At 48.1% G+C, this 17,236-nt stretch overlaps 1 protein-coding gene across 4 annotated transcripts in view; it reads left to right on the top strand.

Annotated features, from left to right (window-relative positions):
• Positions 1-17,236, top strand: part of LOC122407510 (tubulin polyglutamylase TTLL4-like) — a 179,386-nt gene that overhangs the window by 126,655 nt on the left and 35,495 nt on the right. For 2 of the 4 annotated variants that reach the window (XM_043413778.1, XM_043413776.1), the window contains one exon: positions 3,295-3,336. The exons of the other annotated variants lie outside the window; for them this stretch is intronic. The gene's annotated coding sequence lies outside the window, so the exon portion shown is untranslated. The remainder of the gene's footprint in view (positions 1-3,294; positions 3,337-17,236) is intronic. 4 annotated transcript variants of the gene reach the window in all.

The following is a 17,236-nucleotide window of genomic DNA, read 5'->3' as shown; positions in this document are numbered from 1 at the left end:
ACACACACACACAGATAAATATGTGTACAAGTATATGCCTCGTTTTACACGCGGAGATTAATGTTGCTGCCGCGTTTTGCTTTTGCTCCTGGTGGTTGCTGCCGTTAGCCGCTGCTGTTGCTGCTGATTCTGCTGTAACACGCGGCAGAGAGAACCGCGCGAGAGTGATGAACGTGTTTACAGATCCGATCGAAAACGAGCCCTGGCCCACGCCACATGTGCGCGAAAGAACCGGGCTACTGCTCCGCCGTTTGATTCTCGCTTACTTATTTCTTCTCCTTTTCCCTCTCTCTCTCTCTCTCTCTCTCTCTCTCTCTCTCTCTTTATTTTTCTCCTCTTATTTTTGCCTCCTCCATCTCCCGCTGCTCCGTATATCTCACCTTTCGGAAAGACTTTTGCAACGCGCAGCATCCGAGGCCCTCATCTCCTTTGCTGCCTACTTTACATATATATCCAATTGCCCCGCCTCAAGGAAACCCGGTCAGTGACGATACCATCGCGGAATTAACTCTCGCTCCTAAAAACAACGGCCTTTTTTCTCTGCCTCCTTCCTACTCCATTCATCTTCGACGATCTCGTCGCTTTATGCAATCCTCTTTTCTCTACTTCTGAATCTCTCCAAGTGCTGCTCGAGAGAGTCGACGATCCGTTATGAAATTGCTCCAAATGATTTTTTCGGTGTTGTATAAATTATTCATTTTTTTCGCTCCTGCGGAATATGTTTCATTCTCGGTATTACAGTTCCCTCTGAAATGATCGACGAAGAAGAAAACTCGGAAATTTTTCTTCAATCGCAGCACGAAAGCCTCGATGATGAGATGAGAAAAACAAATTTATTCGGAACTTCCGAGCTGCGTCACAACTCTTCGAATCACTTCGCTACGTCAACAGAAACGTACGAGAATATATGAATGACGATTTTTTCGTCATTAATTTAAATTGCCGATATCTGTAGCCCTTAAAAGTGTGTACGGTTATCCGGAGACGCGAATTCTCGCATGAGCGGTCTCCGAGACAGGCGCGTATGTGTGTATCGCGACTTGAAACAGGAAAGGCAGTTTAGGGCCGATGACTCGGTCGTACGCGTCGTGGAAACGTCAACTCGGTCGAAATCCTCCACGTCGATCCTCGCTGAACGCGAACATACTCGCGACATCCTCGACGTCGCACCCCAAGACCGGTAGAACAACCTTTTCACTTTTATCCGCGCGCGCGCGCGCACTTTTATTCGCTTCACGATCAGTCGCCGTTTCTGCCAAAGAGGCGTAACTGCGCGAGCCGCTTCAACGGTTCGAGAGCTTTCGACGGCGATCTTACGACAGCGAATAATCAAAGTCGCTGCATTTCGATATGTTGAGCTAGCTCTTGTACACACCCATCAGGTAACAACGTGCTCAAGAAAACGACGAGGATAAATCTTGGGAGCGTCCACGAGCAACGTAATGTCGCGGTAAGTGATGCGCATAAACATCACCGGCTCGGGGATACGTCCTTGATCGATTACGCTTACGAATCCTCCTGATCGTTAACTCGAGGTGAAGGAATGCTTATCGTGTGTAACGAGCATAATATCGAATATCTCGAATCCATTAGAGTGCAAAACACTTTGTAATCTTTAATGGAGATTTGCTAATGCTGAGAAGTTTCCATGTTTTTTATCATGAGATTTTGGTGTTTTTCAAAATTTTTCAATATTTTAGCTCAAACCTTTTAAATTGGAACCTCACTTCTATTACGAATAAAAAAGTATCGAATTTTCGTACGAAGTCATCGGAGTCTCGAAACTTTTACTTTGTACAATGGCCTTTCAGTTTTTTCTAATCCATTTTTGTGCAAAGTTGCCATCCCCATCTGCCTCGATGGACCGAATCGAGGAAGAGGATAATGGCCCGCTGTTATCGCAGCTCGCTCAAAAGAATGTGAAGTAACGAGACCAGGGTCTCTAGAGAGTCTTAAAAGAGCCCCTAACACCGCGGCTACCTGCGAGTGGTTTCATCGTTTAAGGAACTTGGAAAGCCACAAAATTTCGAATTTCGAGTAGGCATTACGAGCTCGATCGATTTTGTGGTGTATACCGAATGCTTGTGTAACACGCGAAGTTTTTCGTGCCCTTAAAACCGCCGAGTTCATTTGGGCGTTTATCGAAAGTAAGAAACTCAATTGCGCGCGCTCGGATCTCTCGTTCGCGCCTCGCTTCCTCTTCCCCGACAAGTGTGTGCGAAAAATAACCTCGCACAAACGAGCATTGTATATCCGTAACGAGGTCCTGCTGGATAACGGGACGAAGTTGCCGAAGCTATTGCCCCGAGTGTTCGAGACCGTGGCCAGATCTCCGGTCCAAGCTTCCAAAATATTTGTTTTTTTCTCTCTCTTTCTCTCTTCTTCACTCATACTCGAGATCAAGTCTACCGCTACCTTATTTATATCCGCACATGTGCGCTAAATTCTCCCTGGCAACAAAAAACGCCAGAAAAAACGAGTTTGTGGCTATAACATTATCCTGGCAAAGTGCACGGGTCTCTCCTTCCCTGGGTACACGTGAAAATGCAAAACACAAGGAGCTCTCCATAATTGGAACCTCGATTTCGCTGTGGCCGCGTCTCTTTCTCGGCTGCATTTTTCTTCGCTACTGATCCTCCCCGTAAAAGCGATCGCAAAATGGATTACGGCCCGTAACGTACTCTGCTCTTTACAGAACTTCATGTCAAACGCAAAGTATCCGATCACCGTTTGCTCGTAGCTCGCAAACTGTCGACCGGATTTGACGAAACCTTCGACGAAAGTTCCAACTCGAATGATGAGAAAAATGATTTTTCAGAAATGCTTTCGAAGGGGGAAAAATCGACTCTCTGAACTGAAGCATGTGTTTTGGTATTTCGTACACAAAGAAGTTGCATTTGAAGGTAACTTTTTGAAGGTATTTACCTGGAATAAAAGCATTCGAGTGTTTCGGGGGATTTTTTAAATACGAAAAGTGAGCTAATTCGTGAAAAATCTTTTTGATGGCTCGCTTCTGTTCGTTTTGACAAATGAATACTCAAACAGCCTGTTTATTGAAATTTTTTTGAAAAAATAGTTGCTATTGAATACTTTTTTCGACATTTGAATGGTTGATTGAATCGAATGAATTTTGACGACGGAGCATCGCTCCCGACGGAACGATTCAGCGGGGCGACTGACCGAGAATGAAGCAGTGCAAAGTCCATCACTTTTCCGAGTGGTAAATGAACTCCAACCATTTCAACTCCGCAAAAGTAGTACTTTTTGATAAAATTTTTTGTTTCTTATTTGCAGTTACGATTTTCGAAGGAAATCAGCAGCTGAAGGAGCTCTCGAGTGAGTAAAAATTTGTAAAAAATGAGGATAAAACAATTTCGTTGGTTCGAGCTAATCCATACACGACGAGCCCTTCGTAACGAATGCAAGGTGACCGGGAATCGAGCAAAAAAGGTTTGCTTTCGCGAGAAATCGCTGTGAAACTGGAACAAAAAGGGGACGAATAAAGCGTAATGATATTGGCGTGTTTGGGAGCGTGGTATGATGAAAGATTGATCACTTTCAAGGATCCCCGAAAGAGTGAGGAGGCGCGGGGGGAGTATAATTTTGAAAAGTTTTTATTTTTCGTTAAACTCGCGCGCGGCGAGAGTCTCTCGGGAATTGCTCACTTCCTTGGAAAGAAATTATCCGCTCGATGGTGTAATGTAACACGTGAGAGAAGAGAATGGAAAAAACGACCGAAAATAGGCTCGCACTCGGCTGGGCAAGAGATTCATGCGCTCGTGCGTGTGTGTATGCGTCTCACTAAAACACGCAGACGCTCTGCTCTTATGTACTTCGATATCTATAAAGACTTGGGACGCATAAATGATATTGAAATACAAAACGCATTTCCAACGTTCACGACTCTTTTGCGAATGCCACTCCGAGAGGGTATAATTCATATCCGCGAAAAAATCGAACTTCCCCTCCGGCGTAATTCTCTATCACACACGCACGAACGCCCATGCTCGATTAAGCTTCACGCGCCCGCGCCCCGAGTACGTCCGTAGACTCGATCTCCGCTCCGTGTTCCCCCCAAAGCCTACAAAACCTTTTCTCAAACGTAGCCGTTAACCTGTTGCACTGGCTTCTCTCGCTATAAATAGCCATAGGGAAAACATGCTATTAAGTTGTTATCGAAACGCCTCACTGTTTCGTGCTATTGCCGAAACTCACGAACTCTTTCGAGATCGTGTTTATTGACGGGGTGGGTTATCAGGGGAGGAAGCTACCGAAGAGTAGTCGGGAAGCTCGCGCGCTCAGAGTTCCCGTGACTAATTTAACGTCTGCGATGAAATTTTCGGAGCGATTATCTCCAGGGAAACGGAGGCGACGTTCTTGTGGCGCGATTAAGCAAAAATTCCGAGTCAATTTCTAATTAACGATTCACCCAGCGGCGGTCATATGGAGTCGGGGAGGAGAAAAAACCAAAAAGTGTGAAAAATAATGTTTCGACTCGAGCTTCGGTTTCGATGAGTATCTGGAAAAAAAATGGGGATTTTCGCGAGCGAGTCTCGATAATGTTGCGATTACGAGCAATTATCGAGAGGCTCGTTCTCCGTCTCGGCTATCGCGTGTGTCGATCGTAGCAACAAAAAAGAGCGGAGTGCGCAGCTACGCTTTTATTTCGTTAATAACGAACGATCGGAGATAAAAGATGTAGTGATTACGGAGAGCCGGATCGTAGGAGAGTTGCTGCTGGTTCAAGTTCCTAAATCACGCGGGACAAATCGTTGATTAATCCGCTCCGGGGTCAAACGCGCGTACATAGGCACACATCGAGGCGTGTACTTTGAGTGTGCATGGGTAGTCGATAATAACATACGAGAAGCCCAACAGCAAACTCCCATATTCCTTATCCGTATCTCTATACACGTATATTCGTAGGAGCTCGGAGAGTTGAGTTTCTCCTTCTATAGTATATCGCCTCTTTTCGATCCTCTAGCGTCTAAGCATGCCCATTATATGAGAGTTCTCTCGCGGCTGTAAAGATTCCTCCTCTTTTTTCACCATTTTTTTTTTATCTTTCTATTTTCCTTCATTGAAGCCCCTCTATATAAAAGCCCCTGCGCGTATAAACTACGATACACAGAGATTCTTCCCCCCCCCCCGCCCCTCTCTCTCTCTCTCTTTCCGTCCTTCATTCGCCGTCCCTTTTCTCGCTCCATCTCCACCGTTTCATCTTCCTCCTTTTTTTTCCCTGGGTTAGCTCTCTTTCTTACTCGAGCACGCCCACTGCGGCGTGACCACGTGTTCCACACGCTTCTTGCGCGTGTACGCGTGTGCGTGGACCGCATCAGCCCCTCGCTCCGCTCCTCTCTCTCGCTCCCTCTTTTTTGCCCGTTCGCCCTGCTCGCTTCTTCCTTTTGCTTCTTACGCTCTCTGCAGATATGTTTCTTACCACGCACGCACACACGGACGTGTAGTTTAGGTCGTGCTCGCATACGTCTTTACCCCGTAAGGCCACGTCGAGGCTCAACCAAGTCTCGGTCGAGTCACACCTGCTCCTTTTTCCCACGAGATCGCTCGCCTCCGACAGCCTCCGCGCGGGTGCGCGCGCGATCAGTGGGGCCTGCTCGCGAGAGTATTCCGCCGTCGCCGCGCTCCTCTTTCGACCATTTCCGGCCACGATTTTCAGCCTCCCTTCCTCGAGCAATCCACCCCTCCCCCGACGCCTCAACATCTTTTTATTGACAAACCACCACCGCCACCCTTTCACCAATTGACAAATACAACGCGAAACCATCGCCGATCAATTACCCAACGTGCGCACGACTTTTTTCTGTCCTCATTTGTACTCGATCTTCTTCATCTTCTTCTTCGCCCTTCGCTTCGCCCTTCTTGGCGCTTATGCTTCCATTATTTTCGGACATTTTCACCACTCGCTCTCTTAAGCGAACTTTGCTTCGATCCATTTTTCACCGCAATGCCGCAGACTCCACTGCGAGAAAAAAACACCGTCGATTCATCTTTTAGCTTATCGAATCGCTAATGATTCAGCTCGTTCATTTTCTCGTTAAATCATCGATCGAAGGATGCACTGGAGTCGTGCGATTTTGATCGAACGCATTCATTCGGTTATTCCTCGTACTTTTCAACTGCTTTCAAAACGGATCGAATCAGCTTATTTGCATGACATTTTACTTCGTTAGACTCTGTCCGGTTGCACCAAAGTACTTTGCTGGATCGTGGCAAACAACTAGGTTCAACGTTCACTGATTCTTTTGCTCCCGTTCAAAAATACTTTGATCCCCATCTCGAACTGCAAGTCTCTGCTTCGTACAAACGGTTGACGGTTCCTCAAAGATTGGCGATGGATCGTCCTTTTTTCCCGCGATCTTTTCTGTACAAACTACACTCACCGTTTCTGCTTCTATTCAGTTTTTGCGGTGATTATAATCGCGAAACCGTTTATTCATTTGTAATGTTTCGTCGTGACTGAAATCATGATAAATGCGTTTTAATTGAATTCCCTCCTGCTTTAATGGGATTCCATAATTCGGTGAATTTTATTGGATTTTGGATGATCGTGAGCAGGGAGAAATCGCCGCGTGGGTCTCCGAGGGAAATCGTGAGATCGAATCCCGGCGCGATGGGAGACTCGTTTGTGCTCGTTGTGTCTCGTGCTCACGCAAAATTCGTATCTTAAACGAGGAGAGACCCCCGTCGATTTCGGTCTCTTTCTGTGTGGCCCGATCGAAAGTCTTGATAAAAGTTACTATACGAGCGTGGATAGGATCTCTCGCGGCTACCGTTTTGAATACACTTATGAAGCCCGAATATCTTCGCCTAGACTGTAAATTCGACATGCAAGTAGCCGCTTACGCCTTAAATATGCCTCGTTTTATCTATTCGACACACGCACCTTCCGATAATTCGACCTTGCGGCTCTGTTCCGCAGCCGAAACTCGAGATATACGTAAAAAGTATTAAAACTGGTCAATCGATTATCTCGGTCCCCCGTTCATTCGAAGATTTCTCAAAATCTCTTATCATCTCCGCAGCGGCGGGTCGTTGCTTATGCTCACTCTTAATGACCCTCGTCATTAATCTCGTTTACGTAGATTTAATCATTATAAATATTCTTCCACAGAAATAAAGCTCCGCGACTGCGCTAATTAAGCGATTAGCGTTAGAATATAAAATTTATGCTATCGCATCGAATCTCGTTTCGTCCTTATTGGCTGCTCTTCTGTATATTTTCTCCTGGAAACATCGAACTTGATTAAAATGTTGTTAAACTCTTTGTTCTTTTTTCTCGAAATCCCGATAAAGTTGTACGGTTTTTCCCCTGATTTTTTCTCCATCGAGAGTATTCCAAGTAAGCGAACGAACGAATGAGAGTAAAAACTCATAGTAGCGCTCGCGATGTAATGGCACGAAATAGCCCATAAATAGGGGTATGGGCCCCCGTTCTCCCAAGAATGGCATTGAATTTCAATGAAGTGAAAAAGGTGGAAAAACGAGTGGACTGGGCAACTCCGCAGCCATAAATTAGTTTAATCAATGTCTGTCCCGGTTGTATGGGCACGCATCTATCTCGGTCTCGGTCGCGCGCGGTGTACACCACACACGCGATACTCTCTTCGCAATGTCGAATGTCCGCGGCTCCGTCTTGCGTTATACACGTAAACTTTTATCTCTCGTTTAATGGGAATTGGAATAAATCTTTAGCTGTATGGTTACATACATTGTCCGCAGTCTTATTGACAGCTGAGGAATCCCATCGCCACCCAGTGGAACAGCAGATGTGCGGGAATCCTCGTGCATGTCTGAATTCAATTACTAAATCCTTTCATCGAGATAATTCAATTGCTCCTCCGACATTCTCATTCAATTGCGAATGAAAAATTTCCATTACGAAGCCTCTTTTCAAAGCATCAATAGCGGCTCATGATCAATAAAAAACAACATTTATTTTTATCTCCTCTCGAGCTCATAAAGTCCGAGTAAATCGAACATTATTGCCAGCAAGAAAACCTTTTTGTGGTAGCACCCCGAGGTTCGAATTCCCCTGAGGAAAAAGCTCTCTCGCTACCAGCAAAAGTGGAGTCTTTTCCCAAAACTCGGTTATACGAACAACGCTTTCACGGCTCGGCATCGAGTCAGAGAAACACGCCCTGCGATCAATCGAGCCGGAGGTTTCGAAATTTTGCCAATTCGCAGGGTGCTCAAGCACTTTCGGTCCGCGATCGAGAGGCGCAGCGTCGAGACCGAAACTTTTCGAAATACTTTAATAACAAGTATTTAGCGATGCGAATGAACGTGAAGAAATCGCGGAGCGATTATCATTTCCCCGACTTTCCGTCCCTCCGGCACCCGAGCCCCGGGCCTGCTCGCGTCGTTTCTCCAACGTGCTGGATCGCACTCGCGCGCACACACGCTCGCGAAAGCACGCATGACACGTGTTATCTAGCGTGGAATAAAGCGTCGTGCGAAAGAGGTTTTGAGGAGACGGTGCTTGTCAGAATTACAAGCACACGCAATGTATCGGGATATGTACAGTTGGAGTGCGCGTACATAAATAAAGTGTTGGGATCGCGGTGGCTCCCCCTTGTTTTCGCGAGATACCGCGAGCGAGAGCGAGGGATTACGAGAAGATGTATATGTTTTTATTCATTTTATTTTTATTCTCAACGGCAAAGAGAGAACGACCTTGCCATACGAAACTTGCGGCGGTGCAGCGGGCATGCACCCTCTCTCTTTCTCACTGAAACATATGAATGCGTCCTTGGCTGCAAATTTACGACAACAATTAAATTCCACCTTGGGGCGCGAGCGCGTTGCGCGCACCTGATGCTGCCTCTTTGAAAACGAAAATAAAGAAAGGAAAAAAGTACAGCACACACAAAAATACGCATAGGAAAAAAAGAGGCGAAAAGTACGAAGAAGAAAAGAGACGAAAACGAATTACAAAAACGCCCCGCGCGCGAGAACGCAACGACGACTTTTACCCCCCTGATATCCTTGACCTCGCCACCGTACAGGCGAGTGCGATTGAGCGAGAGGGAAAAAAGCCTTCTTTATTCTCTGCGAAACATAAGCGCGCGCGCGCGGCCACGGCCACTGTGCGGTAGTTCGAAGCAGCGAACTTACCAAATGCCTGGAGGGGACTTTTTTCATGGGCTGACTATGACAGCGTATTACCGTTTAAAAAATAATGAGCAGCCCTGAATAAAAATTGGCCCGAAAAAAACGAGCGAATTCAACTCTCCCAGCGAAAATTATTAATTGGACACATCGAAGTGAAAAATAATCAAATCTTCATGCGGAATCTAAATTAATCAAGCCTCCGGTTTCAATTTATAACCGATACAATCGCTATTAATTACGCGAGCCCCGCTCGCTCGTAATCCTCTCCATCATACTGCATATTCATTGATTCACTGAAATCTTTATTCTTCTTACATCGAACGTCATTTTAATAACACTCCGTACGTGTTTTTCACACGACTTCAGCAAAATCCAAAGTGAGCGGAGAATTTTTCCCCCTTTCGTCGAAAAAATGCTCCCTCGACGTTGCTCCGAATTGGCTAGTCTCGCCTGTCGCTGAAGTTTGCAACGTAATAATTTCAGTAAGTCTCGAATCTTTTTATCCTTCATATCGTTCGACTCCAGCGTTGCAAACGTTCAGCGTCGTTAAAAAAACCGAATCCTCCGAAAAGCATAAACTTCATTCCGCGCGGTACGCGCTCCCCAACGTTTCTCACATCGAATAAATAACAATATTAAACTAATTAAGATAATTGTCAGTAAAAAAGAAAAGCGCGAGAATATATCGAGGGGGCAGAGAGTAATCGATTACGATTTTCCGGTGTGAGGTTGACGACCGCGATCTTTAACGACTTTGCTCTCAGTTCTCTCGTTGGCACCCGATCGATTTTACACCTGCAATACTTTTTGATTACGTCCCAATACCTATACACATTTATACACATTTCATGTGTGTACCCAGGTTTACGAGTGTGTGTGCGCGCGCGATGTAAAGTGTAGTAATGTGCCAGTGTATTATTTAGTGTGTGGTGCACTCCAGCGTTGAGAACGAGTGGTAAAAGGACGGCATGGAAGGGGCGGGGGGGGGGGGGGGTCAAAAGGGGGAAACGCAGAGCTAGCGGGGGCCTTGCCCCCCTTCAAGTGGCTCCCCGGTAGCGCCGTCGCGCACCTGCCGCATATTCCCACGCCGAGACTCACGTTCGCCTCATCTTTCCTGCGTTCATCTCTTCGGTTCACCCCAGCCCCCTTCCTTCGTTGGCCGTCTTCCGTCCTGCTCGTTTCTCGTTTCTCGTTGCTTTTGCATCTCTTTTCCCTCATCGACGGGGCATCGTCGTCGTCGTCGTCGCTTTCGTCGTTGTCGTCGTCGTCGTCGTCCGAGCACACGTGTGCACCACCGCCGGGGGGGGGGGGGGAGAACCGTAGGGGGGCACTTGTTTATTTTTTGGATATACATTTTCGTTTCATCTGCGCGTTCTCTCGTTTTTCGTTCGATATATACGTGTCGCTCCGCACCGATGCGGTGTGGGCTGCTCGTACGCGTATACGCATTAGCATGAAACACAAACGCGAACGCGAGGCGGGGAAGGCGACACTGATACCGATAGCCTCGAGGAATTAAAACGCGCGATCGTGTCTCACCAAAAATATCTGCGTACGCTCGCCGTATGAATATAAGCGAAGGAGAGGACGCAGAGAGGAAGAAAAATTCGACGAGATGTTAAATAAAATTTGTATATAATCCTGGCGAATTCTCTCCGAGGCTTTTGAGATGTGTGTAATGCATTCGATGGCTCTCCGAGGGGTACCTGCATCCGAGAAATGCGATCCTTGCCGCGGGGACGCTCGCACCACCGCGAATCCCCGAAGCCTTTAACACTCCGCAGATGAAACGATACACGAAATTTATCCGCGTTGATGCCACTTTTATTCCTCGATTATAAATGTCCCCGCGGGAGCCTCGCGAGCAACACACGCCTTTTCTCTGAATCTGCTTCGAATCGAAAATCCGGGATTGCGGGACGAAGTATAAAAGTCGCCGCGAACTCAGCTTGCTGCTGCTCGAGCATCTTTTACAATTTGTAGACAATCGCGATTGTCCGGTGACGCTGCGTTGTTTATCCGGATTTCTTACGACGAGGAAGTCAACGCTGTAGCAACAGCGCCCTCGCCAACCGGATACATTCCAATTCATATGATAATTGCTCTTTATCCAATCCCCGCATCGCTCGTATTCCCCTCCAACGGAATTCAACACACGACCTTCCATTGTGTCCTGACCGTTAGCCCTGAATCATTCGACCCGAGTTCAACCCTCTTTTTTTGTACAACATTCCGCTGCCCGCGATCGGACCGCACTTAATGCAAGCGCGGAGACCGAGCGCGCACCCCCTTTTCGGCTCTTTTCACCGTTTGCCCACCGCTCCCCTGCGCCCGGGAATGAATCCATATGCAGAATACGAAGGTGCTCGATATGTCACAGGCTCAATCAGACGTTTTTCTCCCTTTTCGTTACTCCCGCTCCCCCCCACCCCCTGCAGGCACCTTTCCGTCGAGCCTCTTTCTCCAAATGGCGTATGAGGCCCATCAAAATTGTGCTCGAGCGCTGGGGGGCCATTAGCAGCAGAGCAGATCTAGCGGTCGATGCTGGGACAAGGAAAACCTCGAATAACCGAATCCCATTGTCGCTGCTCGGACTCCCCGGAGCATAGCCACGTTTACGTACAACACGAACACACACGGACGCGCGCGTATTAAATTTTGATATTCGTCGCATCCTCGCTCGAGGGACAAGTGGCATTGTCCCTCGAGCAGGTGCACCGATCGCCATAAACCCCTGTGTAGACTTACATGCGTAGATATTGAAAATATACTCGAGCATATATACGGGCTCGGCAGCGGAGCGATGGATCATCTAGACGAATTGTGATTCGAGCGTAAAGTGCATAATAGTCCGCCGGTGAAGGGCTCGCTCGAATCTTCGGACACGGCTAACATCGCCCCTTAAAAACTAGGGACAATCGAGCGTTCGGACGCTTTTTAAATCCGTCAGAAAATTATATACGTCGTCTTTTTTCATCCTTCAACCCTCCCGTTTTATTATTCTTTTTTCTTTTTAATTCTCCACGGCGGCCCGCCGCGTGAGACACGAAATTCCACGTTGCCGTCCCCGCGAGCATCCTCCCCGACAGTAAAAAAAAACCCGGCTCAGCCTCTCATTCATCAACGTTTTTATGAAGATGATATAAAGCCATTGGCTGTCCCGAAAGCTCTTCCCACTCGCCCCCTTAATCCTACACGACTACGATTCCTCATTTCTGAAAAATGGGTTAACACTTTCGGCCCCCTCATTCGATCCCTTTTCCATCGTGGCCCTCAGCAAGCTCCACCCCGAAAGTACTTTTCGTGCTTCGTAATTACAGCTTTTCCTCCAAAGTCTCTCGATCAAATCGAATTCAGTAAAACCTGCGATCATTACGAGTCTGCGGGCGGACGAACAGTCGAGCTCACAATTTTACGCTCGGAACGAATTTCTTTGGAATCACTAAAAACGCAAACGCTGAGGAATCTGGAGCATCGAAGGAACGATTTTTGTTGAATTTCAAAGAGAATGGAACGATTACGCAACCGCTTGATCGGAGCTCGAAATCCTCGATGCTTTAGGACCCGAATAATCGATCTCCCGAATACGCGTATGATCCGAAGCATCGCGAGAAAGCGGTTGGCTCTAGTTTTATCCGGACGAGTGAAAAAATACGAGAAAGGGACGAAACCGCGGTAAATTTGGGCGCAGTCGCGCGAGCTGGAGAGAGAAAGAGGGAAGAATGGGCATTGCCGGAATAAAAGGCAGGTTCTTTACCGTCCACGGCGGAGAGAGAGCTTAGTTATAGTTGGCTTCGCGGGGACGCGCGTGACCGCAATTGGGAGAATCGAGAGAAGAGCCAGGAGACGAGGTGCTCGTTCCAAGAGTGGATTGGCTTGTTCTTAAACGAGGATTGGCTCGAGCCTCGTGGTCTCGCCACGCCTCAGCCGATCCTTGCTCCTGTGCGATTGGCCAGCGACGCGATTTCGGCCGATTCACGATCTCTTCTCAGCGATCACATGCTGCCGCTTGTTTTTTTTTCTTTTCTTATTTTTTCAATTTTTTATTTTATTTATTTTCTTCCTCTCATCTTCTCGCCCTCGAGTCCGAGCTCCGTTCTTCGCTGTCTCGCAATCGTTTTTTTGCTCCTCTCTCTTAATCTTCGTCCCTTTCTATCTCCCTGCACGAAGTCTCGTTTTTTTATGCCTTCGGGACACATCCCGGTACTCGAAGATCGCGCAAACGAGCGAAGCAGCGAGTGAGAGACGAGCCCTTTGTAGCTGCGTGTGTCTGGGAGAATTTTTCTCTCGAATTGACACGAATTAAGGGAGAGGTAGACCTTGGCTCCGGTGACTCGGTTGTCACTGTCGATCTCTCGCGGCGACTCTCACTGTGTCATATCCTTCTGCCCACTTTCTTCCTCTCCTGGGCCAGCCGCCTCGTCTCAGCCTCTACCTTTTCCACTAATTTATTTTCCTTTCTTTCCGTCGCGGTCTCTCGCGCCGGATTTCTTACGTGCGCGCCTTCCCTTTTTTCCTCGAGTTTAAGACGTCTTTTCGCCATGTAAATTGAGCTCGGGGCATTCCCGATGCGCCCAGCCTCGCGTGGTCCCTCGCCGTGCGGCGTTCGTTACGCTCATAAATTGAAATGATAAAAAGGAGAAAAAAGAAGAAGCAGCGAAACGCACATCCGCGAAAGTACTTTTTGCGCACACGCGAGTGCGCAACACGCGCCCCCGGGACTTGATGCATACGCAAATCGTGCTCTTGATTTTTTACCATCTCGCGCGGCACACAGTGGGAAGCTCCCGCTCTCTCAACATCCCATTTTTTTCAACGCAAACACATACGCGCTCGCGGAATTATATTATTTTTGTTATTATCATATGCGGGCTGGATTATTTGCCCTGAGGAATATTTATCGCGGCGTATACCTACAGAGGCAGATCCGGTATGTGGCACTTGGTACGAAACGAGATCATTTTTCGAGTACACTTTTTCCACAGAATTTACCCGAATAGAGTTCCTTGTACGCGGTTTCGTCGATAAAAATACAAAAATCGAAACACCCACAAGAGACTCTCATTCACGCACGACGTTTCCAGCCCTTTTACTCTCCCCAATTGTCCTTAATAGCGACGTTCGGCACGTCGTGCACGCGGCAAGCCTGTAATTACCAATCGAATCGGAAATTGCGCCCGAGACATAAGCCCCGTGCGTAAACTCATTAACACATGTTCCGCGCTGATAGGGACACGATAGTCGAGCCGGAGACTGCTTCGCGCCGGGGCCGTCCGATTTCATCAAAGATAATGAACGTGTACGCGCGATCGAGTCCCACACTTTTGTGTACCGGTTAAATGTATCGCTCGCCGGGCTTCGTGGTGGCTGTCATTTGAGAATGCGCGTGCGAGCGCGAATCCTCCGAGACGAGCGCTCTTTGTAATTCCGCTTGCGGGACGCCGCCCCGACAGGCCATCGATCGCAGATAGCGCTGACCTCGTATGGCGACGGGAGAAATGAAGTTTCGATTTTTCGACGAGCGTACAATGTTGCATCGATACTGAATCTCCGTCAATTAAGTGCGCTTCGGATCGAGCGGCACGTGAGCGCGAAAACAGGTGAATCTCTGTAATGCCGGTGACGGCTCGATACGCTGTTGCCTGTCCAGATGGATCAAGTTTTTATTCTGCGATAAGGAAGCGCCTCGTGGAGCCCCGCGCCGAGCATTTATCGCGGCGCGTGATGACTTTGGGATTCGACAAACGGCATTGAACTCTGACATTGCGAAAGGCATACAATGTTGCTTCGATGACGCTGGAAATCTTCCTGACAACGCGCGACTGCACGCAGTGCTTTGTATTCATTTACTCCCGTCGATTTAAACGATCGAAGCAGCACTGCGCGCCCCTCATGCAGGTACATTGAGACGCGGCATCCTTTCGGACATGCAGCAACATAGTATTGGACCGAATGAACTACCCGTATGTACTTGAAACACCTTAAGACCGGTTCCTCCGTGACAAGAATCTACCAAATGAGCAATCAGCGATTGTTGCACGCAGCGTTGCATACATTGTGGTTCATTTTATCAATCGCATGAGCACCTGGGCACTGGAATTTTTCCAGGAACTCACATCTCCCGCTTCTCATATACTCGCGCACGTTGGTTAATTATGCTGGGTTGTGTGTGTCGCGTAATGCTCGGTAATCAATCGAATGGATTTGTCCTCGAGGCTTTTTTTAGTGAGATTTTTTCGAAGAATACAAATTCTTTGTTTTGCATCCAATTGGTTTGAGGCTGACGGAAGGTTTATCGTTTCGTGGAATTGTGGAGATTTCAGTCATTTTTCATGGCACTTTTTCCTTCTCGAAACACCAGAGTCTGTTTCAGTAGAATTCCCATCAACGCAGAATATCTCGTTCTGTAAAAAATGGCTGCACGAACGAACGAGTATTTTCCCATTGGAACGCAGTTCGTTGGCACTCGGCCAACAGCCGTGAAATCTCGAGTCTCCCGGTTCTTCGGGAGCTTGCGGGAAGGAGAAAGCTCGTCAGAGCTGCAGCTCCTCATGATATCTTGTTACAAGTTTTCACGATGGGCGGAACGCGCCCGCGCTTTGTTGCCACTCGCGAGTAGTGACGAGCGTACGAGCAGCATCCCAGCACCTGACATGTACTTTCGGATGATATCCTGAGGCGTGTATTTTCACTCGAGCCAGCAAAACCATTAAGGTATTACCAGGCTCCGTTATAACTATAAATACGAGCATTCAGCCCCGTATGAGATCCCTTCTGAGATGAGTAATGGTAGTTAGGCGACTTGCATGCGAGACTTTGTATAATATTGTTCGTGCTGTGCTCTCAACAGTACTCACATATAGAGATAGTACACACAGATGTAGAGAGAGAGAGAGAGAGAGAGAGAGAGAGAGAGAAAGAGATTCTTCGACTCGTTTAAGAGAAACGATAAATTAAACGCGCCCGGACGTTCTCATATGTGAATGCAGGGGCCAGATATACGAAAAGCCTGAAGTGGCCCACAGCAAAACTGGCGGTAAACGCGGTAAGGAGAGGCTGCCGAACGTGGGGACCGGAGCTGCTCGGTTGGTGTTTCCTTAATGATCTCATCGGCCCTCGCCAATGTCTCGTGAAATACGTGGGGAATAAACTTTTAAAGGCCATTGCGATAATTTATGTGAAAGCTGCCCGACTTCGGAAGGCGATTCGCTTCTTCCTGCGGAGATATACTTCAAGACTTTTATATACGGGGGAGGCTTGGATTCGCGTAAGATATAAAACACCTCTGCGAAATGTTGATCCCGTGGGAAGGAGCTTCCGGAGCTTATCATTGGTTAGAGGATTCCGCGGCCTCTGTCTCCCGCGCGTTTCGTTGGTATACGCTGCTTCGGAAACTCTCATTCTCGTTTCCTCGCGCACCCTCCCACGGCGTTGGCGCAGCACCAACCCGCCCGGTGATATAAATAGAGATATGAGCGTGCAAGAGGGAGTGAGTTTCGTTGTTAACCCTCCGCAACGTTTCTGCTTCCCTAGTAGAAAGGCACCGTCGGAAAGCTCCGAAACGTTTGGTTCCGTCGCGAAAGCACTGTTTCGAGGGAGACGAAAAGCTCGAAGCAGCAGCACCACCGAGGCAACATTGACCCCGTGCCTGGTAGCCACAAAGCCGAGGAAGCCAGTCGCCTCGTGTACAATCTAATGACGCGAGAAGCGAGCTTTCTCTGCTGTTTTCACGAGCCAGTACGTAGCGAGAAACAAGCCCCGCGATCGATAACGTTCAGCGGGTTCGAACCTAGAGCCAACCCCGCGCGGCGTACGTCGCGCCTGGTTGTCACTCGCACGACCGTACGAGGAGGTTTACAAACCCGAAGGCGCATGAGCCTCCGAAATTAGAAGCGGGCGCGCACTCTCCGTTCTATTTTCATCCCCATCGTTGCGTCGGTGCGCGCTGGGGGAACTCGGTGCTCTGGCAACGCCCGAAAATCTATAATAGTCTCTACGATGCGGGGCTGTACGCGAGCGGCCGTCGTTTCTATTGCGATAGGATTGCAGAGGGGCGACGAGGGCGTCGCGACGCCGCGCGACCGCCCGAACCGTCATGTTCCCC

Source organism: Venturia canescens, chromosome 3, assembly GCF_019457755.1.
Source record: "Venturia canescens isolate UGA chromosome 3, ASM1945775v1, whole genome shotgun sequence".
In the NCBI taxonomy this organism is placed as follows: domain Eukaryota; kingdom Metazoa; phylum Arthropoda; class Insecta; order Hymenoptera; family Ichneumonidae; genus Venturia; species Venturia canescens.
This window is presented reverse-complemented; position numbering and strand designations above follow the sequence as displayed.